Source organism: Chiloscyllium plagiosum, chromosome 12 (assembly GCF_004010195.1).
Source record: "Chiloscyllium plagiosum isolate BGI_BamShark_2017 chromosome 12, ASM401019v2, whole genome shotgun sequence".
NCBI classification, from domain to species: domain Eukaryota; kingdom Metazoa; phylum Chordata; class Chondrichthyes; order Orectolobiformes; family Hemiscylliidae; genus Chiloscyllium; species Chiloscyllium plagiosum.
In genome coordinates, this window is record NC_057721.1 from 77,765,822 (window position 1) to 77,789,499 (window position 23,678).

Sequence of the window (23,678 nt, forward strand, 5' to 3'; positions counted from 1 at the left end):
CTCATGGAGTGATATGGTCACATGTTGGTGATTTCCCCCACTTCTTGAGCAATACAAACAGGGACAGCTCCAGAGCCCTGCCATCCTAAAGCAAGGCAGAGGTGGAGATCAAAACAAAAGGACCAGCATTCTCCCCTCTCGTCCACCCTCACCAGTAGCCTCTAAGAAAGATCCACAAAGGCAGTCATCCCAATGGGTGCATGTTGTAGTATAGAAAGTACTTTACTAAGAATCATGAAGAGAATCTTATCATGACCCAATTCTACCCCTCTCCCAGGGAGACGAACCACTCAAATACACTGCAATTTCAACTTAAGGGAAGAAATGGCTTCTTTGTATATGTAACAAAACAACTAAACATGATAAAATGTGTATCTGACTTGAAGTATCTGGTGAAATATGTATTGAAGAATAAAACGATCCATCTAAAGTTGCTTGAAATTGGCAAAGTTGGGTTCAGTTGTAACTTCAAAAGGGACAGGAAGGAAAAGACTTCCTGGCTATGGGGAATGAGTAGGAGATGTGGAGCTAATTGGAAAGTACTTTCAAAGAGCTGACACAGGCATGAATGAGTTGAATGGCCTCATTCTATGCTGTATCACCGTATGACTCTGAGTCAATATATCCTCGATAGGAGGAGAGACAATTGGCAAACAACAAGGTCACTGGAAAAGATGTCCAAAGGATGTTTGAGAGAGCGGGAGTACAACAGTAGGGATATACTGCTCAGGTTGTACAAAGCTGCATTTGGAATATTATTGGAAGGAAGGATGTACTGGCACCGGAGGGAGATCACAGGAGGTTTACATGAATGATTGCAGGGTTGAAGGGCTTGTTATACAAGGAGGAGCTGAGGACTCTGGAGTTCAGAAGGATGGGAGGGATCTGACTGAAAGTTACAGAATACTGAGACACCTCAATAGAGTGCATGTGGAGAAGATAACTGCCCAAGGGTACAGTCTCAGAGTGAAGTGAGACCCCTTTAGAACTTAGATGAAGAGGAATTTCTTCAGCCAGAGGGTGGTGAATCTGTGGAATTCATACGACAGTAGGCTGTGGAGGCCAAGTCATTGAGTATATTTATGATATTGACAGATGGGCTCTTGATTAGTAAGAGAGTTATGGGGGAGAAGGCAAGAAAATAGGGTTGAGAAACATATCAACCATGATCGAATGGTGGATAGCATTGATGGGCCGACTGGCCTAATTCTGCTCCCATACATCTTATCGTCTAAGAGAAACAAACCTCCTGTTGATGTCGCAGACTGGTCTCACGGGTGAAGTACAGGTCAGATGGATGGGTTATCTGATCAATATAGATCAACAGAAGTCTCCACTAGCAACAGTCCTTTTCTTGAGCTGAGGAAAAAAAGGGACAAAACAATTACCTTGCACCAATACACTCTGCATGTAAGGTAGAAATGTACACAGGGAAAACATCAATAATCTTACCATGAATACCTGAGTTTTTGTTCTGACTTGCAAGTTTCATGGCTCACCTGCTTTCAGTTTCAATGGTATCCCTTCTATCTGTGTTTTGGAGATGTTGGGGGTTGGTGGGGACAGGTGGTGGTGGTGGTGGTGGGGGGAGGGTAGCGGTGACAATGTGGCTGACTCAGGACAGAAGGTTGAAGGTACTATTGGGTACTGTAGGTGATGGAGCACTCTCTCTCTCTCTCTCTGCTTCAGAGATTGTGCAGACTACTGTTTATTCTCACAGTTGATGCATTAAAATTTAACAAGAGAAGGAGACTCATTTGGGCAAGGTGTTGCTCTCTCTCTCTCTCGCAGTGGAGATCTCCAGAAAGTGTTAATCGTCAGGAATTCCAATTACTGCAGATGCAGAGAGAGAAAAACACTTCAAATAAAAGTGTTGCTGAGTGAGAAATTAAAATCTGACAATTCTAAAACATGGACAAGCTAAAGCAAAGCAAAATCCAGGGTTACTGAAACATGATCATGTGTGCAGATACTGATATTTCAGTGCAGATAATGGAATAGCAAACTATCACACTGTTATGCAGCCACATTACATGAGAATTTATATTTAGAATTAGAGAGTCCTAGAGATGTACAGCACAGGAATAGATCCTTCGGTCCAACCTGTCCATGCCGACCAGATATCCCACCCAATCTAGTCCCACCTGCCAGCACCCTGCCCATATCCCTCCAAACCCTTCCTATTCATATACCCATCCAGATGCCTTTTAAATGCTGTAATTGTTCCAGCCTCTACCACTTCCTCTGACAGCTCATTTCATACATGCACAACCCTCTGCGTGAAAAAGTTGCCCCTTAGGTCTCTTTTATATCTTTCCCCTCTCACCCTAAACCTATGCCCTCTAGTTCTGGACACCCCCACCCCAGGGAAAAGACCTTCTCTATTTACCCTAGCCATGCTCTTCATGATTTTATAAACCTCTATGTGGTCACCCCTCAGCCTCCGACGCTCCAGGAAAAAACAGCCCCAGCCTGTTCAGCCTCTCCTATAGGTCAAATCCTCCAACCCTGGCAACATCCTTGTAAATCTTTTCTGAACCCTTGTAAGTTTCACAACATCCTTCCAAAAGGAAGGAGACCAAAATTGCACACAATTGGCATAACCAACGTCCTGTATAGCCGCAACATGACCTCTCAATTCCTGTACTCAACACTCTGACCAATACAGGAAAACATACCAAATGCCTTCTTCACTATCCTATCTACCTGTGACTCTACTTTCAAGGAGCTATGAACGTGCTCTCCAAGGTGTCTTTGTTCAGTAACACTCCCTATGATCTTACCATTAAGTGTATAAGTCCTGCTAAGATTTGCTTTCCGAAACTGCAACACCTCGCACTTATCTAAATTAAACTCCATCTGCCACTCCTCAAACCCATTTGATCAAGATCCTGTTGTAATCTGAGGTAGCTGAAAATGTGTTGCTGGAAAAGCACAGCAGATCAGGCAGCATCCAAGGAACAGGAGAATCGACGTTTCGGGCATAAGCCCTTCTTCAGGAATCTGAGGTAACCTTCTTCACTGTCAATTGCAAGATCAAAAGCTAAGTATCAGCATTTTTCTTCCATTTTTGCTAAATTACCAGTTTACTTTTAGTGATTCCAATATTGGATGTACAGAAATTTCCTCCAATTAAATATTGGGAAGACAGAAACCATTGGTTTTCTACCCTTGCTCCATATTCTGCTCCTCATCCCTCTCCCTAAGTGACAGTTTGAGACTATCAAGCCTCAATCTTGGAGTCATGTTCAGTCGCAGAATGAGCTTCCAGTCACATGTCCATACCATCACCAAATCCACCTATTTCCACCCTCTTAATCCCACCAGACTCTGCTCATCCACAGCTGATTCACTGCTGAAATCCTCATCTGTGCCTTTGTTACCGCTGGACTCAACTACTTCAATGAACTCCTGACTGGTCCCAAACAGTCTACCCTTCCCACCAATGCAAATTTGGGATCATGCAGAACTCTGTGTCTCAACTCACCCCATTCTTGCTTTTGACACCTAGTCTTGTTTTGAAAATTCCCTTCCTTTTGGTTTCAAATCCCTCTGAGGTTTTATCCTTTCCTAACTCTCTAATCTCCTTTAGCCCCCATCAAAACAGTTCAGAAAAGGTTATGTGGAATGGGCAGATTGGCTTGTAAGAAAAAGTTGGACAGGCTCCTGCATCTACAGGAGTTTAGACAAGTAAGACTGGACTTGATTGAAAATTATTAGATCTAAAGGGGTCTTGACAGGATAGATGTGAAAAGGAATTTTTCTTCTTGTGGGAGAATTTAGAACTGGGGTGACTGTTTCAATATAAGGGATCTCCCATTTAAGACGGATAAGCTGAACTGTTTCACAGCCAAAGGGTTGAGAGTTTTTGGAACTCTCTCTAAAGATGGCAGAGGCAGAGTGCTTGAATATTTTTCAAGATTCTTGATAAACAAAGGGTGAAAGGTTGTCGAGAATATGGTGGAATAATCCAATCAGCCGTGATCTTGTTGAACAGCAGAGCAGGTACGAGGGGCTGACAGGCCGAGTGGCCTACGTCTGTTCCTAATTCATATGTAGGTGCCCTCCAGAATACTTGCACTTGCACTAAATCTGGCCTCCATTACATTTTCTGTATTAATTCACCATGGGTGACCATGCTTTCAGCTGCTTTGCTTCCATACCTCTCTGCCCTTCTCTCCTGTTTTACAACACATCTTAAAACCAACTTCTTTGACCAAATTCTTGGCAATTTGACCAAACTCCTAAGGCGAAGTAGTATCATATATTCTTTTATAATGCTTCTGTGAAGAACCTGGGATTTTCTTTACATTATAGATGCTATACAAATATAAAGTTGCCATATGAATATTACATTTCTCTTGTTGAATAAATGGTATCACCGTGATCCCATTTCCTCCTAAATCCAATTCTCCTGCAAGCACCACTTGACAGCACTTGGAATACTCCCCACTTGCTTGGATGAGTGCAGCCCCAACAACACTCAAGAAGCTTGACACCATCCAGGAAAAAGCAGCTCCCTTGATTGCCACCACATCCACAAACATCCACTCAAAGAATACCATCGAAGCTCAGTTGCAGCTGTATGTACTACCTACAAGATGCACAGTATAAATTCACTAAAGATCCTCAGACAGAACTTTCCAAACGCAAAACCAATTCCATCTAGGTGGACAACCACTGACTGCAAGTTCCCCTCCAAGCCACTCACCATTCTGAATTGGAAATATATCACTTTTCCTTCAGTGGTATTATATCATAAGTTCTGGAATTCCCTCCCGAAAGACATTGTGGGTCTACCTACTGGACGTGGACTGCAGGGGTTCACCACCACTTTCTCAAGGGCAACTAGGGATGGGCATCAAATGCTCGCCAGGCAGCACGGCCATGTCCCATGAGTGAATAAAAAAAAGCTGTGAATAGTAAATCTTTTCAGAGTCTCATCCCATCCTAATCCCATAACCTGTTCCAATCCAATTCCTTTCATTTCACTATAGTCCTCCAACTCCAGCCTATTTCACATTCCCATGCTCTCCACCCTATCATCAAGAGTCTCTGGTCAGACCTCAGCTGAAAGACTGTGTCTAATTCTAGGCAGAGAATCGATCATATTGCTCTGGGTCACATGCAGACTTAGTAAGGATAGCAGTTACCTTCCCTAAAGGAAATTAGTGAGCCAAATGGGTTTTCCCAAACAATTGTCAACATTAGACTTTTAGTTCCAGATTTTTGTTGAATTCCGATACCTGCCACAGTGGGATTTGAACCCAGGTGCCCAGAATATTCCCCAGATCTCTGGATTAATAGTCAACAGGCCATGGCCTTTGTGAACAGCAGTTACAATGGTGACGTGGAAGCTGATCCATGCTCATGGAGGTCCCATAAATAGAATTCCATTTTTAGTCAGGTTGGTTGAGGGATAAATAATGCCCGGAAGCACTGAGGATGACTCCCCAGGCTTCTCTTTGAAATAGCAATATAGAAACTTCAACCCTGTCGTAACGATGGAAGCTCCTCAAACCTCAAGGCTGCATAGTAAGGTATTGCTTTCTACTTGAAGTGATTCATGAGACCCGAATGTTGTGAATTCATTATTTTTAACTGAGGTGCGATATTCTTGCTTTGGGAGGGAATCACGGAACGGAGTATGAGATGTACAGAATATCCATTATCCTGTAACACCGGGAGACTGAGGTACACACCCCAGGGTGCCTGATGCAAACTGTGGCACTGCAGTGAGCCCCTCACTGACTGACAAGCCAATTTTCATCTGGACTCTTCAGGCGAGTGAGCAGGAGGCCAGTAACCATGGCAACGCTCGAACACCCGCACGGCAGTGCTGCAAAAACGAAGAGAAAATTAGTTATTTTTAAAAGAGAAAAAGAAGAGGTCTCAAGACACATTTAATCAGTGGTTCGTCACTGCTGCCATTTCACAGTAGTGTGTGAACAGATGAAAAGCGTCCTTCAAACAGGGGACAAGAATAAATTCAGGATTTTCTGGGATTTTGCGAACAAAATAGATTCATTCAGTGAGACAGTTCTTGCAGATGCTAAGGTGTCAGTCCTGTGATTCATTTGGCACACACTGATAATCCTCAGGTGACTGTCTGAATATTTGACTGTCACATCTGCAGCTGCTTGACAGTCACTGCCAGTGTTCTTCAGCAGCGAGAATATTCCTTCATCAGCATTAACCCGATAATTACATTAACCTTCAAAATTCTCCTGACTGTTTAAGACTGCAGATGGGTAAAGTCTTCTCATAAACCGTTCCCTTCCATTTTCTAGCAGAGGTGTGGAGTAAAACTTATTCTATACTGTCCCATGAAACACTCTCAAGGTAGGCACAGCATGGGGCTAGATACAGAGTAAAGCCTCTTCGACTCTTTCTAAACTGCAAGTAAATCTCCCTCCACACAGTTCCCATCAAACGTAGATAAAGATCAAAGCTCTATCTACTCTTTGAAACTCAAACTAAAGCTTCTTCTACAGACATTCCCAGGAAAGTTATAATAAAGGATTACATACAGAATAAGACTGCCTCTCCACTTTCACACTGAAAGTAAAGCTTCCTCGACACTGGACCCATCAGCTATAGAGTAAAGCTCCCTCTACTCTTTTAAAGAGTATGTAAATTTCCTCAGTATTGCCCTCATCAACACTCCCAGGACAGGGACAGCACAGGGTTAGATACAGAGTAAAGCTTCCTCAACACAACATGATTTCAAATTTCCAGGCCATGTTCAGCATTGAGTTAGATATTCAGTAGATCATCGTCAACACTGCCCCTATCAAACACTCCCGAAGCAGGTATGGCATAGGGTCAGATATGAATTAAATCTCCCTCTACTCTTTTAATTTGAAAGTAAACTGAAAGTAAAGCTTCCTTGACATTGTCCCCATCAGATACTCCTAGGACAGGGACAGCATGACATTTGCGGCTGTGTAAAGCTCTCTCTACTCTTTTAAAATGAAAATAAACTGAAAGTAAAGCTGTCCCCATCCAACACCCCTTGGGCAGTATGGGGTTAGATAAAGAACAAATCTCCCATATTTACTTTGCCTCATCAAACATTGTTGGGATCTTGTACATGACTTTGATTTAATCTTATCCTTACATCTCACATACGGGGGGGTAGGGAACAACTCCCACAATACTACCACAGGGAGAATCAGCCTGGATAATGAGTTTGTCTCTGGAGTTCAACTCAAATCTTTAGACTCAGAAACTGAAGAGTTATTCACTGAGCCAAGCCTGAGATTGCACTTTGCCGATGAACTTGGCTCGAGATACCCTCAGGACAAATAATTTGTTGATGCTCAGTGGAATGGAGTGAAAGGTATCCCTGGAATCTTGTCAAATGAAAAGAGTACAAAAAAGGCACAGAAAAGACTGGTGCTCCTCGCTCACACTAAATAGGTTTGCTGAAATATCACAACGTTTGGACTCAGATTTTGTCATCTCTGGATGACTGAAGAATGGACGTATCCCCAAAAACAACACACCAGGGGCTCCTTAGTAGCCTCATCATGTTGGGGATCTAATATATTGATTCTAGGGAAAGTGCTTAGCCATGTCTTTAAACATTCTACAACTGCCTTGGACTTAGCTTCATCCTCTCAAGTTGAATTAGACTTGGGGACTTAGGAGACTTCCATATATTCTAACCATTCTGAATTGTGCCTCTTAGACAGATGAAAACCATCTGTAGCTCCTGGGGAACTATACAGTTGACCCCCTCCTCTCCATACACACACACACACATTCCTGCTGATCACATATCCTCCCCTCTCCAAACACTGTGACCATCTTCCATGATCCAATTTCACTCCCCCCTCTATCCCACCCTGCGATGCAACCCCCCATGACCCAACCTGCTCTGACTGTATCAATCTGAATCACCCCAACCCTAGAAAAACCTTCAATCTACCTCCAATTCCGTAACACCTCCCTTGACAACTGACTCCCCCGAGCCCTCCCAACTCCTGTCTCAACACCCCCGCCACCCCCAGCCACCCTGTCTACTTACCACCCTGCCACCTAGCCTAGCCACGACCTAATCACCCAACACCCTAATTAGCTGCACGCTAGTCTCCCGCCCCTTACCTTGCCCACCTTACGCCTTTACCCTCTTAACTCACCACCTTGCACATACCTTCACACCTTCACTCATAAACTCACGCACTCACACTGACACGCTGCAGACTCCTGGAGCGTATCGGGATACAGCAGCCAGTGCCATATAGAGGGGGCACGGCCTCTGCACAGATTCTCTTTTGGGTGCAGAAGGGCATCTGAAAAAAGTCATAAAAATCGGCGGGAGGCAAGTTGTTCATTTTTCTTGTTTGGTAACCATTGGAGAAAAGAAAAGGGGGTTCTGATGCTGACCAGAAGATTTGGCTCAGACTCCCAACAAAAAACCTTGAACCACGCTGAAAAAAAAGCTGAGTGAACTCTCACCCAATTAAGAAACAAAAAAGTGCATCTGAGCACAATTTCAAACAAAACAACCTCTGTTAACATTCCGAAGGAGTCTGGTGACTGGCCTTATCACCCCAACACACAGAAATATTCCCACTGCTTCTAGTGACATCGAGGTTACTGAGAAGATTCAAATTCCTGAAGCATGCCAGCAGAACGAGGGATGCTGTACCTCATGACTCTTTCACACCATTCTTACCCTCTTTCTTTGTCTTTACTGCTTTCCATCTCTCTCCCCTTTGCTTTCTATTTCCTGCTCTCAAATTAGTTTCATCCTTTCTTTTCTTCCTACATCGTTTACTGTTTCCTCTCTCCTTTTTGATCGTTCTACTTTCATTTTATTTTTCTTGGCCTTTCCCTCAGTTGATCCCTCTTGCAGCACTGGCTTCACAAGCTGTATTTGGTTATACAAATTGAGGCTTGTCCTAATATCACTCAGAAGATGATTTTAAACCAAGACATTAACTAGACTATAAACTGATCTTCTATTTTCATTTTTGAACAGCCCAGGATTCTCTTTTTCCCTTCTTCCTTGCTCATTTCTTTGTCCAATCACTTATCTTTCACTTAACATTGTTTTCTCTTGCTCTTCTTTCTCTGCTTCCCCTCTCCTCTTCTATCTCTCTCCTGCTTCTTCTTCTCTCTGCCACCTCCTACTGGCTAACCAGAACAATGGCAGTGACTTGAGAGTTGCTCATGAATCTATCTCCGGTGAACTGCAAATGGAAGTTGATGCAGAACAGTGAGGGAGAGACTCTTGTCACCTGCTGTTCCTCAGGTGGAGTTAACAGACAAATAAAAATGGCTGAATGAGAGTGCCATTGGTACTCTTCCATCTTAGTGAATTTGACATTAGCTTGAGCTGGTCTAATTCAACATGGACCCTTCCCAGAGACTAGGTAGGGTGCACACAGGATCATATCAACATCTCATTCTACAGATTACTCCAGGTCTTACCTCCTTAGAAGATCTGGAACACAAAATACCAACACCACAAACTGAATCACTTTGGTTTGTATCAGCACCCAATATTGACAAACCAGATTGCATTTAGTGAAACTAATTCAACTCTTCATCTTTCTGTGGTGGGAACAGAGTTTAGATTATTAAATTTATATAAATATTTTATTCTGGTATTAGAACAATCAGTAATATCTAAGAGGTCAATACAGACCCTAAATGTCAGATGCATCAATTAATAAATTGTTACATCTAGACACACAGGCTACACATGGAGAACATGCAAGCACAGCAAATTCAGCAATGTGGAGCTGGCTGATACAGACCAGGGCTTTCTCATAGATTGTCCTCAACCATTTCTCAGTCTGTTTCAGATATTCCCAATGCTATCCTGGATGGTCTCTCTATCTTCTCCACCCTCTTTGGACCTCAGTTCATTGAAAGCTCTGGCAGCCCGTCTCCTATATTACATCGAGTCCTACTTACCAGGTACCCATGTCCCTGATGGGATACAACAACAGGACCTGTTTCAGCTGCAATCCCTTCCTATTTCAGAAACTTCCACCGAACGTCACCTTTCTACATGTGTAACTACTTGTGCATCCTGTACTTGCTCCTACCAGAGACTTAGTGAAACATCTCAAGGTGCTTCACAGACAGGCAATCTGACAACAACTGACATCAAGCCAATGTGAAGAAGCCAGGATCAATGATGAACAAAGCAGTAGGTTCTAAGCAGTGTCTTCAAAGAGCACCGGTGGTAAAGAGGTGGAGAGGATTAAGGAAGGCATTTTGGACCTCAAGGCTTTCAAAGCTATTGGCACAATCGACAACTGAGTGATGGAAATCCAGGATTTGTAAGAATCCAGAATTTGGGGAACACGGCCATTTCAGATGATAATGATATAGTGCTGCCAACATTCTAGGATTAGCTTGTACTTTTCAGGAACTGAAGGTCAATCTCCTACTCAATGGTTTGTGTGTGAAACAGTGCAGGAAAATCACAGGGGCATTTAAAAAAAATCCTCTCAAAGAAACTATTTGATAACTAGAGGATACAGTCAGAAGTCACATGACACCAGATTACAGACCAACAGGTTTATTTGAAATCGCGAGCTTTCTGTGCTCATATCACCTGTGATGGAACAGCGCTCCGAAAGTTTTGATTTTAAATAAATCTGTCAAACTATAACTTGGTGTTGTGTGACTTTGGCTACCCCAGTCCAACATGGCACCTCCACATCAATACGAGAGGAGATAGTGGTGATGTCACATCTAGAAACCCAGGCTCCACTCAGAGAACATGAAAGCACAGCAAATTTTGGAAATTAAATTCCATTTAAAGTTGGTCTCAATAACTTGCAAAGAGATTTCCCAGACTAATTCCTGGGATGGCAGCACTGACATATGAAGGGAGGCTGGATCAGTTAGGTCTATATTCTGGAGTTTAGAAGATTGAGTGGGGATCTCAGAGATAGCGATAAAGTTCTAACAGGACAAGACAGAGTAAATGTGGGATGGTTGTTCTCAGTAACTGGGGAGTCCAGAATCAGGGGTCACAGTTTAAGGATATGGGGTAGGACATTTAGGGTTGAGATGAAGAGATATTTGTTCATCCAGACAATGGTGAGCCCATGGAATTCTCTGCTATAGAAAGCAGTTGAGGCCAAAACATTGAATGTTTTCAAGAAGGAGTTATATATAGTTCTCAGGATTAAAGGGATCAAAGGGTATGGGGAGAAAGCAGGAACAGGGGACTGAGTTGGAGGAACAGCCATGAGAATGTTGAATGGCGGCGAGCTAGGAAGGCTGAATGGCCTACTCCTGCTCCTATGTTCTAAATAATGGTGAGATAAAACTCTCATCGATTTTGGCAAAGATTCATCAACATCTTTTAGGGAAGGAAATCTTCCTTGCTTTCAGGTCTGGCCTACATATAACTCCAGACCCATATCAATGTAGCTGATTCTTAAGTAGATCCTGAAATGGCTAAGCAAGCCACATGGATTAAGGGGCATTTCTGCTTTGGGCAAATAAATGTTATCCTTACTGGCAATGTCTACATCCCATTGAAGGATTAAATAAAACTTTTTAGCAAATATAAAAGTTTTCAAAATGGAAAGAAAATAACCGTTTGGCTGACAGGCAAGCATGATCCAGTTAGCTGAGTCATTTTGATTTTTAATTGATGACAGACTGCAGTGTCTCATACAGATGGAGGTGTGACTGACTATTGAGTGGACCATGGGTGGGTGGGGAAGGGGAGGTCATGAGATGAAACCTCCAGAAACACAATTAATCACAGGTGACAGATTTACAGTCATTTTGAAGAGGCTTCAGAAATAAGCAATGAGGGTATCTTAAACAAAACACGTTGACAAAGAATCCTTGAGGATTCAACATTTAAATATTGAAACACAAAGTAGGAGGATTCAGCTGATATTCCACCATTTTATTTAGCGAATGCCAATCTCCAGAACTCTAGCAGTAACCTCACTTGTTGAGTTTAAGTTGATTAGTCCACCACCCAGCCTGCACTCCTCAGTAATGAGCAGTATTATTTATTTCTCCACAAGTGTATAAGGGGTTGGGTACTGATGCTTCAGTATTGGGGATTGGCTGCACAGAGGCATTGACTGGTCCCGAACCTATTTAGTAAGGACCACTGCCGCCTGCAGTGGTTCAAAGCCTGCCAGTCATAGGACCCCTACAATGCTGATCGAGGCCATTAGGTCCATTGAATCTGCACCAACCCTCCAAAGAGCATTCCACCCAGACCCAGCCTATCCCTGTAATCCTGCATTCCCCATGACTAATCCATCTAACCTGCATATCTTTGGACTGTGGGAAGAAACCAGAGCACCCAAGGGAATCCCATGCAGAGATAGCAGGCAAATTTTATACAACTGCCCAAGGCTGGAATTGAACCCAGGTCCCTGTATGGCAGCAGTGCTAACCACGGAGCCACTGTGTTGCCCCATTTGATAGATGGGATTTGTCACAGGGACTTGTAAGTGAATTCTTGTGAATTCCTTGATGTCCACAATGTCAATAAATCTGGCTCAAATAGCAAGGTTCTGATCTTTCTTTTCTTCATTTAGGAGATGTGTGCTTTGTTGGCTGTGGAATCATTTATTGTCTAACCCTGGGTGCCCTCGAGAAAGTGATAGTGAGCTGCCATCTTAAATGCTGCAGTCCATTATGGAGCAGATGCACCCAAAAAGCTGCTAGGGAGGGAAATCCAGGAGATTGACTCAGTGACTCTGGTGGGACAGCGACATACAGAGATCAAAGAATAGAACAGGCCAGGCCCTTCGGTCAACCAAGCCTGTGCTGACACATGATGCCATTCTAAACTAAACACCTTTACACAATCTAAATCTCTCTATTCCCTATCTATTTTTGTCAAGGTGTCTCTTAAACATTGCTATTTTGTCTGTTTCTATCATCTCCTCTGATAGTGCATTCAAGGCACTTCCCACCCTCTATGTAAAATACTAGCTTCTCATGTCGTCCTTAAACCTTTCCCCTTTTACCTTAAACCTATGTCCCCTAGTAATTAACATTCCTACCCTGGAAAAAGGACTTTGACCATCCATTCTGTCCATGCCTCTCATAATTTTATAAACCTCTATCAGATCATCCTTTAGCCTCCATTGCACAAGTGAAAATAAACCAAGTTTGTCCAATCTAGCTTCAAACCAAGCAATGTCCTGATAAACCTTTTCTGTACCGTCTCCAATGCCTCCATTCCTTCTGGTAGTTTGGCAACTTGAATTGTATGTAATATTCCAAATGTGCCTAAATAAAGTTCAATACATTTGCAACATGATTTGCTAGTCTTTGTACTGTGTGCCCCAACTGATGAGGGCAAGCATGTCATATGTCTTCTTGACCAGCTTATCACTTGTGATTTCCTATCAGGATGGTGAGTGGCTTGGAAGGCAACTTACAGGGGTGGGGGTGTTCCCATTTATCTGCTGCCTTTGTCCTTCTAGATGGAAGTGGTCATGGGTTTGAAAGGTGCTGTCAAAGGATCTTTGGCGAATTTCCACATCTTGGAGTCAGTACACATTGCTACTACTGAACGTTGGTAGTGGTAGGACTGAATGTGCCTAAAAAACAGCTGCCTTGTATTGAATGGTGTCAACTTTCCTGAGTCTTGCTGGAGCTGCACTCAGCCAAGCAAGTGGGGAGTACTGCATCACATTCCCGGCTTGCATCTTGAAGACAGTGAACAGGGTGAGGAGTCAGGAGGTGAATTTCCCACAGAAGGAGCCTCTGTCCTTCTCTTGTAGCCAGTAAATTAATATGCATACGCATATACAGTGGTGCCCATGTGTCATAGTCAGCAGGAGATTTCTGTACTCATGAGAGCTGTTGCCATGAGACTTCATGGAGTCAAGGTTTAGGACTCCCAGGCTAACTCCTTCTGGAACTAATAATGGGCAACCAGGAAATGGCAAAGGAATTGAATAAATGCTTTGCATCAGTTTTCATTATAGAAGACATTAATAGCATTCCAAAATTATTAAATAATTAAAGGGCAAAAGGAGGAGAGGAAATAAATACAACAACTATCTATTGAGAAAAGTTATTAATGGGGCCAAAGAACGATAAGTCCCCAGGACCTGATGGAGTGCATCCAAGGATATAAAAAGACGTACCTACAGAGATAATAAGGCATTGTTACTAATCATCCAAAATTTCTTAGATTCTGAAAAATCCCAGAGGATTGGACAACTGCCAATGTAATACTTTTACTTAAAAAGGAAGTAGACAAAAACAGGTCAATTAGCTTAACATCTGTTATTGGGAAAATGTTAGCCTCTATTATAAAGTATGCAATAGCAGAGAATTTAGAAATCCATATTATGCTTAAGCAGAGTCAACACAGCTCCATAAAGGGGAAGTCTCACCTGACAAGTTTACAGGAATCCTTTGCGGAGACAACGAGCGGGGTTTTAGACCTTTTGCAGGAAGAACAGAGGAGACAAGCAGGATTAACAAAGGGAAAGAAGTGAGTATAATACATTTCAATATTCAGAAAGAATTTATAAAGGTATCACACAGGCAACTTAATACGATAAGAGCCCATGGATTTGAAGGTAGTAAATCAGCATTGATGAAGGATTGGCCAACTAATAGAGGGCACAGTGGGATAAGGGCAGCATTTTCAGGATGGCAATCTGTAACTAGTGCAGTACCACAGGGAGCAGAGCTGGGGCCATGATTATTTACAAAATATATTATTGCCTTGGATGAGGAAAGTGAGTACACTATAGCCATGTTTGCAGCTGATACAAAAATGTGTGAGGATGATTCAAAGAGTCTGCAGAGGGATTATAGACAAGTTCAGAGAGAGGGCAAATACTTGACAAATGGAATACAATGTGGGAAAATGTGTGGTAATGCACTTTGGTAGGAAGAACAGAGGAGCTGAATAATATTTAGATGGAAAAAGACAGCAGAAAGCTGCAGAACAGAGGAATTTGGTAATTCCTGCAAAAATCACTAAAGGTTTGTACCCAAGTACAGCATTGTTGGCACTTATTTCAAAAGGAATGCAGTATAAACGCTGTGAAGTTTCGCTAAAATTATGCAAGGCACTAGTCAGACCGCAGCTGAAATGCTGTGAACAGTTTTGGACTCATTATCTAAAGAAAGATATCCTGGCACTGTAGGCAGTCCAGAGAAAGTTCACTTGGTACACCATGCCTGAAGGGACTGCCTTATGTAATTTGAGCCTATACGCAATGGAATGTAGAAGAATGAGAATTGACCTTACTGAAACAGACAAGATTCTTAGCAGAGGAGAAAGTGAGGGCTGCAGATGCTGGAGATCAGAGTCAAGAGTGTGGTGCTGGAAAGGTACAGAAGGTCAGGGAGCATCCAAGGAGCAGGAGAATTGACGTATCAGGCATAAGCCCTGATGAAGGTCGATTCTCCTGCTCCTCGGATGCTACCTGACCTGTCAAGATTCTTTGCAGACTTGAGGCAAATGCAAAAAGGTAGCTATCCATTTTAGGAGGGTCTCGGGCCAGAGGACATTATCTCAGAATACAAATTTGTATACTTCAGACAGAGGTGAGAAGGAATTTCTTCTCTCTGTTGGTATTGAATCTGTGGGATTCCTTACTGCAAAGTGTGACAAAAGATGGGTAATTAAGTATAATCAAGGCCAAGATGGGCATATTGAATGAGGACTGGAATCAAGGGTTATCAGGAAAAAAAGCAGGAAAGTGGACTTGAGGAAGCCGCTTGATAACAATGAGATATTGGATTTAGTGATGTGAGTTTGGGTATAAATATTGACCAGGACACCTCCCCTACTGTTCTCTGAAGGAGTGCATTGGATTGTGTTCCCCACTGAGACATGCTTGTCCCAAGGAAGGGATCCATTCTTTCAGGTGAGGTTGGAAAATGGCAGAACATGGAACAGATGATCAAATCCTGGATTAAAGAGGTAACATCCTTGGAGGACACATCTTTCATGGAACCTTTGTTGTTTGTTTACCAAACCTTCCAACTCACATAACAAGCTTGGGGTAAAGCATCCATTATAAAAGGTGAATGTAAGCAGCTGTAGTCTTACAGGACCATAGGACTACTCTCCCATTAGAGAGAGACAACTGGTAATGATTTAACATGAGGGTCACCATGCCTCAGGCAAAGGGAGAGGTTGAGAAGGACAGTCCTTCGTGGTAGTCTCAATCAGTGTGAGCATTGAACCCCCAAACTATTGCCATCACTCACCAGCCATCCAGCCAACTAAGCTAACCACCAACTCTGCTATTCAATCATCATAATGGTTACCCTCCTTGCAATAGAGATTGAATGTGAAGTGCCTTTAAGAGTGGGATGGGTTAATCCAAATCAAATACGGAAATCTATATGAACAACTGAAGCATGAGAAAATCTATTCAAACGTTTAAAAAGAGACAATCCCACTGATATTGACTCCAAATAATATTTTTTTAACAAAAAGCTGAGATTTTATTTTAATCTATTGAACATATAAATCTGGAGTGTGTGTGTTACTGCTCCACTGATACCTCAGTACTACTGCAGTGAGGACTCAGTTCATAGCTTCAGACGCCAGTTAATGAATTCGTCTGGTTCAGTCTGGTCTGCCTACCAGTGATGACTTGATAACATAGCTAATCTCTCTCCCGCTTTGTATTCATTGCATGCACTTCCCCATCCCTCTCCCTTTCTCTCTCGCTTCCCCCCTCCCACACCTCCTCCTCTCACCAAAGGGCTTTGTTGCTCGTTAGATAGTTTTAAATGTGGATATCCTTCTTGAATGATAAAGAATAGTAAATAAAAGTTCAGCTCGGAAATAATTCGATTTGTCTCTTTGGATTGGGGAGGGGTGGGGGTGTGGAGAGGATAGGTTGATGGACGGTGGGAGGTGGAAAGTCCGTTGCTGATATCCGCGGGTAAAATCAGGTTAGCTACGCCTCTAAAGGCACAGGGACGAATTTTATTTTACAAAATGTATGAGCAACACGATTTGGAAAGAAATGGGACAAATGACTGCATCGTCAACCTATTAATCTTCCCAGGCTTTTCCTCCTTCAAAGACCTCTGCCTCCCTGGTGCATGCTTTCAGCAAATATGTCTGATCCTTTCTGGGACTTGGAGATGCTTGGTGCAGAGATGGCCCTGCATTCCAATGAGGATGGAACAGTGGCGGCGTTCCAATCGGAAGGTCTATTAGCCATTTTCCTTCCTTATTTCTTTTGTCTGGCATCTCATGTTTTTCTCCTGAGTGTGACTAAGCTGTTACGTGACCACAGCAGCGAGACAGTCTGATTGATTTAGGGAGGACCCACCCTGAAGGATCGGAAATAAACTCACAGGCATCCCTGCACCTGATCTAACAACGCCTTAATTTTACAAACTCTCATCCTAATTTTCAATCCTTGTTCCCTTCTATTGCCCACAATGTGTTCCAGCCCTACAATCAAGCGAGGCCATAGCCTGGTGGCATTATTACTAGATTACTAATCCAGAAACCCAAATAATATCCTAGGAACCTGTGTTCAAATCCTGCCATGGCAGGTAGTAGAATTTGAATTCAAGAAAAAAAAGTGCAATTAAGGATCGAACAATGACCATGAATCCATTGTCAGGAAAACCCCATCTGGTTCACTAATTTAGGGAAGGAAACTGCCAATTTTATCTGGTCTGCCCTACATGTGACTCCAGACCGACAGCAATGTGGTTGACTCTTAAATTGTCCTCTGGGTAATCAGGTATGCTGGCCTAGCCAGCGATGCTCTCATCCCATGAATGAAAGAAAAAATGGTGGTGTGTCTGGACTCCCCCAATTCAATTCAATCGACCTGAGTTCCTCCATTCTGCCACCCTCCAGAAACTCCAAACTGCTGGAATTCTCTTCCTAACGTTCTCTGACACTTTAACTGTCTTTCATCTTCTAAGCCCTCTTTAACACTTACCACTGACCAGGTTTTAAGTCACTTGGCTGAATATTTCTTTATGTATCTCAGTGTCAACTATTGCTTGCTAAACCTACCTGCAAAGTGCCTTAGCATGTTTTACAATGTCAAAGGCATTTTATAAATGCAGAGTTGCTTTTGTTATAAGGCACAGCTTTGTTTGCACTCATGCAATATGACAACCCAAATCTGATCCAATATTATCACAACAGAAAATGGGTCACATTCTCCCCCTTCCATTACCTACATTTGACATGATCTCTAAGCCATGTTCTAGTTTTTGATGGGAGCTTTCTCGATGTCAAACCCTGTGCTGTACCTGTCCTCAGCGTGTTTGATGGGCCAGTGTGGAAGGAGCTTCAATTTCAGTTTAAAACATAGAGGGAGCTTTACTCCCAATCTAATCCTGTAGCTTTCCTGGGAGTGTTTGATGGGGACAGGGTAAAGGGAGCTTTACTCTATATCTAAGCCCATGCTATACCTGTCATGGGAGTGTTTGATGGGTACAATGTAGAGGAACCTTTACTCTGGATCTGTGCTATACCTGCCCTGATCAAACCTGAGGCAGAGAAGGAGACATTTATGTTGTCTCAGTGATAAAGCATTTGTGCTGAGTCTCACAACCCCTTGCCAATCCCTTGTATTTTTCATTAATAGTTATTAAAATAACCTATCGTTGTTATGATTGAGTTAAAGTTGACGTGACTCCCTACCCAGCTATCCAAGTTACACACACCATTCTGATGTGAATTAATGTGTGCTCCTCCCTGAGTCAACCTCTTGGCACTCTGTAATCCAATAGCATTACATATCTGACATAGTTGTTACACACAGTGGCTCATGGCCAGCATCTTAATGGATGGGACTAACTAGGGGATGGTCTATCCAATGATCTTCACATCCCAATGAGCTTTTCAATGCTGAGATATTAGCAAGACCATGTCTCCCCTCTTTTCAATTCACTATCCCTCCTCCCACTCACAAACACCCAGCATCAACTGGTTACAAAACAATATCAGGATTAATGGGGTGGGGGTTGTTCTGATCACGTCCATGTCTGGGGAGATGTTGGTGGGGGGTGGGTACAGGTCAAGTGTGAGGGTAATTGGTATGCAGAGGCAGAGGTGAATGCTGGAACAGCACACAGGCGTGACGAGAAACTTTGTTCCCATCTGTTCCCCACGACATGCTCATTCTAATCCTGTTCTGAGAAGCTGAGCGTGCAGTATGATCACTGACTCCTGTCAGTACGTGTGGCCATTAACGGGAAAGAATTCCTTTGATGTATTCTAACAATGTCGAGAGTGAGTGAGAGACAGAGCTAGTTTAGTGAACAGGCAATAAGTTTGATACTGGTTGGTATGCTTACATGACCTGCCAATCTACAATGACCTCAGATAGCCACTGTGAAGTATGCATGTGATGGCTGACATTATATTGTTTTTTAGTTGGCACTAGAAAAATACGTTTAAAGAATAAAACAAAGGGTGACATTTTTGATGATTGGTCAAGGCAGTGATCCTGAAGGAATATTTCTATAGAAAGGAGGAGTTTGACTAAAAATGCCATTCATTCATAAATGATTCCTTTCAGCCCCTTGATTCTCAGGTGTCTAGTTCATACAATTAGTCTCCTTTCAGACCACAAGGCCCCAGGTTTGGTCTGTTGCCCATTAGAGCCAGCTGGTATCTGCCAGGACTCCCAACTTCCCTTGTGGCCCTTAACCATCTCCGATTCCTATCTGCCAGTCTGAAAGTCTCCCGCCAGAGTGCTACTGGGATTAATGAGTAGGGCATCTATTATTCCCCTCTTTCTGGCCAGATTGGAGAGTGTGGAGAGGTTGGGGAGGGGTTGTGTGGGTGACGCTTGAGGGCAATCAATACTTGGAGGGACTGATGAATGTTAGATTTGAGCACAGACATAACAGGAGGATTTACTTACCCATGCTGCTTTGCAAAATAAAATGGAACCACTGATGGTCTGAACCAAAATCTTGCCCTTGTACAAATTATTGTTGAGACAAATACGTAAACACAAGGAAGCTTAAATTCTCTCACCCTTTTTACATCCGCAAGATATCCTAAAATATTTTACAGTAAAAGAGGCACTGTTGAAGTGTTGTAATGTAGAAAACATGGCAGCCAATTAAATCACAGGAAGATTCCACAAATAGCAATGTGATAAATGATAAGGTGATCTGCTGCAGTGAAGTTAATTGAGGGATAGATGTTGGTCTGGAGACCATGGAGATCTCCCTGCTCATCTTGAAAATGTTGATATTAAACAGGCTGTCAGGAAGATAAAAGGTGAATTTATAGGAAACAGAATCTCTGTTCCAAACAGAAATAATAATAAGATGCTTGGGAGAAGTTTAAAACCTGCAACCCTGGATGTACTAGAAAAAAGGTAAAAGTAAATCTTCCCTTGTGATGAATGATTCATTTGCATCAGTGAGGTTACTTTGGTTACTGTGTAGAGGGGAGCATTGAGGGCCAAATCCTGAATGATTAAGCCCAATAGGACCAGTCCATCATGAATCAAGAGCGTGTTGCTGGAAAAGCACACAGGTCAGGCAGCATCCGACGAGCAGGAGAGTTGACGTTTCGGGCCCTTCCTGATGGAGGGCTTTTGCCCGAAATGTCGATTCTCCTGCTTCTCGGATGCTGCCCGACCTGCTGTGCTTTTCCAGCACCATGCTCTCGAGACTAATCTCCAGCATCTGCAGTCCTTCCTTTTGCCCAGTCTATAATGAACCAGGTTTTCCCAGTAAGTTAAAGTAGCAACATGTTTGCATTCAGAACTCCTTTGGTGCACTGTTAGTGTCCTTATGTCTCAGCCTGGAGTCCCAAGTTCAAGTCCCTCCTCCTCCAGAGGACATTTTCAAACAGGTTGATTACAAGATCTCTTCTATTTGAGCTATAGATGTATCTTGTGGTGCAATACCAATGCCCCTCCATCTGAACCAGGAGACTTTCATTCAAGTCCCACTTGCTCCAGAGATGTCCAACAACATCTTCCTGAATGGGTTTGACTGGAAATATCCAATGTTCACATTCGTAAGGGTGGATTGAAAGGTTTGGACCCTGTTGGTTAGTGAAATATGGTTTAATAGAATCCCTACGGTGTGGAAACAGGCCCTTTGGCCCAACAAGTCCACACCAACCCTCCCAAACCCATTCCCCTACCCTATTATCTATATTTACCTCTGACTAATGCACCTAACCTACACATCATTGAACACCATGTGCAATTTAGCATGGCCAATTCACCTGACCTGCACACCTGTGGACTGTGGTAGGACCACAGCACCTGGAGGAAACCCATGCAGACACGGGGAGAATGTGCAAATTCTGCACAGTTTCTCTTGCTCTTTCCAAACTTGATAACACCAGCCATTCCTCAGCAAAATCGTTTGTCCTATCAGCCAATGAGCCTGCCCCCTCCAGCTCAGCCAACAGCCTGGCAGCACAGAGGAGGCACCCAGGTCCTTCCTCAATGCCAGCCCCTGGCTTCACAACAGAGTGGGTATGACTTAGAATGTTTAACCTCAATCACAGCTACCCCACCAAAAACAAATGGTACCGTGAAGGCAGCTGGCTTTACAATGGGCATCTCCTCCATAATCTCCTTCAGTCCTTTCCATGGAGCACCATTCGTGTGGGGAATACATGGGGGGGGGGGTAAGGGAGGCTGTCATTAATTGATTTTTCGCAATGACAGGATTAAACGTAGATGGAGGAGGGGTGGGAGTGGGGCACAATTTTCTTCATCACGATGTTCTTTCATATCAACGGGTCGGTGGGAGGGAGAAGGACCTCACTCAGCACCACCACCCCTCCCTCCATCCCACCTTGGAAATGAGGTTGACAGTGCCCTCCGCCCAGATCCCAAGAACCTAACTTGTGATATTTAAAAGAAGATGGACTCACAAGTTAGGGTCTCAGGGACTGGGAGAAGTTCCTCCATTGTCTTCGGCCCGTCTCCTGGGCTGTTCAGCGAGTTTCTCAAACAGGGCCACCCTGGCCCTCCTCCTCACATTCCCCACTGCCATCCACTGCTTTAGCCAACTCTGAGACCCCCTTCCAGCTCCAGCCCATTGAGAACAACTGGAAACGAGGGGCAATAAACTTATCTTCACCAAATCCACTTGCTCCCTCCCTTCTACCAGATCCAGCCAGCAAAGATACAATCCTTGCTTTAATATTCAATCCGTTACAGAGCAAGTTGACAAGGTGAAGCGGTGCATCGCCTATGTGTGAACAGGCTGCACAGCTCCTGAGGCAGAGTTCACCCAGACCCCCATCCTCTTCCTCCTGCCCCTTTACTCTTCTGTTCCAGCCTTTAACCTGGGACTGCACACTCCCTGGAAGGAGAGGTGCGCTGACAATGCAGGTGTCTCTGACACAGAGCCACAGGACGGCTCATTCCCCAGCGCCGACTGTCCAGGAGCCGGCACTGCCTTGACTCAGGAGGGGACCGCACAGCGTCCACGCCCCCCCCCCCCCCCCCCACTCTCAGCAACGGAGAGAGGCAAGTGGACACACATACACAGACACAGACACACACACACACAGCCTCATAAACAGCCAACTGCTCTCGGAACAATGTCGCAAGGCGCATTCTGTCTTAAAAACCGGCCAATACATTCAATGTGGAACAGAGAGGCGAGCGCTTGAGCCCTTCCTCAGAGACAGGCAGAGAGAAAGGAGGAGGGAGACAGATATACAGTAGAGAGAGAGACAGACAGACAGAGAGACATAGAGAAAGAGGGAAAGAGACATAGAGAGCGAGACAGAGATAGAAAGACAGACTCAGAGAGAGAGACAGAGAAGGGAGAGAGACAGAGAGAGACAGACAGATTGACATAAGGAGGGAGACAGATAGAAAGAGAGAGAGAGACAGAGAGAGCGAGACAGAGATAGGAGAGACAGACAGAAAGAGAGACAGGTAGTAGAGAGAGAGAGAGACAGAGAGGCAAACAGAGACAGATTAAAGAGAAACGGTCAGAAAATGAGAGAGCGATAGAAAGAGAGAGGTAGACAAAGAGACACAAGGAGAAAGAAAGAGAAAGAGACAGGTAGAGAGAGAGATGAAGAAAACAGTTAGACAGAGATGGAAAGAAGCAAACACAGAGGCAGATAGACGAAAAAGACAGATAGGAAGAGACAGAGACAGCCAAAAAGACAGACAGAAATAGGTAATGAGAGATAGACGGAGATAGAGAGAAAGAGAAAGGAAGACACCGGCAAAGATAGAAAGAGAGAGAGGGAGAGAAAAGAGACAGGCAGATAGACAAACAGAGACACAGGCAAACAGAGATAGAGATAAATTCACGAGCAGATATAGAAAGAGAGAGACATAGATAGAGACAGACAGAGATAGAGAGAGAGGAGGCAGACAGAGATAGAAGCAGACAGACAGCCAGCCAGACAGAATGTATCACTGCAGTATTGTGCCCGAGAGGCAGCCCCGGGGAATCTAGCCCAGGTTTTGCTGAGATCATTAGTCTGTCTGCCGATGCATTATAGATCAATATTCGCCGCTATTTTCTCTTCTATATCCGAGACGGAGAAACAACGAAAAAATAAACAAACACGCACATAATCCAGTGACAGCAAAAACTGTAGCCTTAATAAAATGAGGTCTCTTTGTCCCTCTTCCTCAGCGCATCTCGGGGTTTCTTTTTTGGCTATGGAACAGAGAAACGAAAGCTGGGCTGTCAATGCGTCTCCTCACTGAGATTACCACCATAGTACACATGTCTCCTGA

General features: G+C 43.6%; 1 long non-coding RNA gene across 8 annotated transcripts in view; it reads right to left on the bottom strand.

The window, feature by feature from the left end:
- Positions 1-1,143: 1,143 nt before the first annotated feature.
- Positions 1,144-23,678, bottom strand: part of LOC122555422 — a 324,887-nt gene continuing 302,352 nt past the window's right edge. For 7 of the 8 annotated variants that reach the window (XR_006313270.1, XR_006313266.1, XR_006313268.1 and 4 more), the window contains one exon: positions 2,953-5,839. This is a non-coding gene — a long non-coding RNA (uncharacterized LOC122555422). Of the gene's footprint in view, positions 1,360-2,952; positions 5,840-23,678 lie in introns of those variants that run through there. The other variant, XR_006313267.1, reaches the window with a different exon arrangement.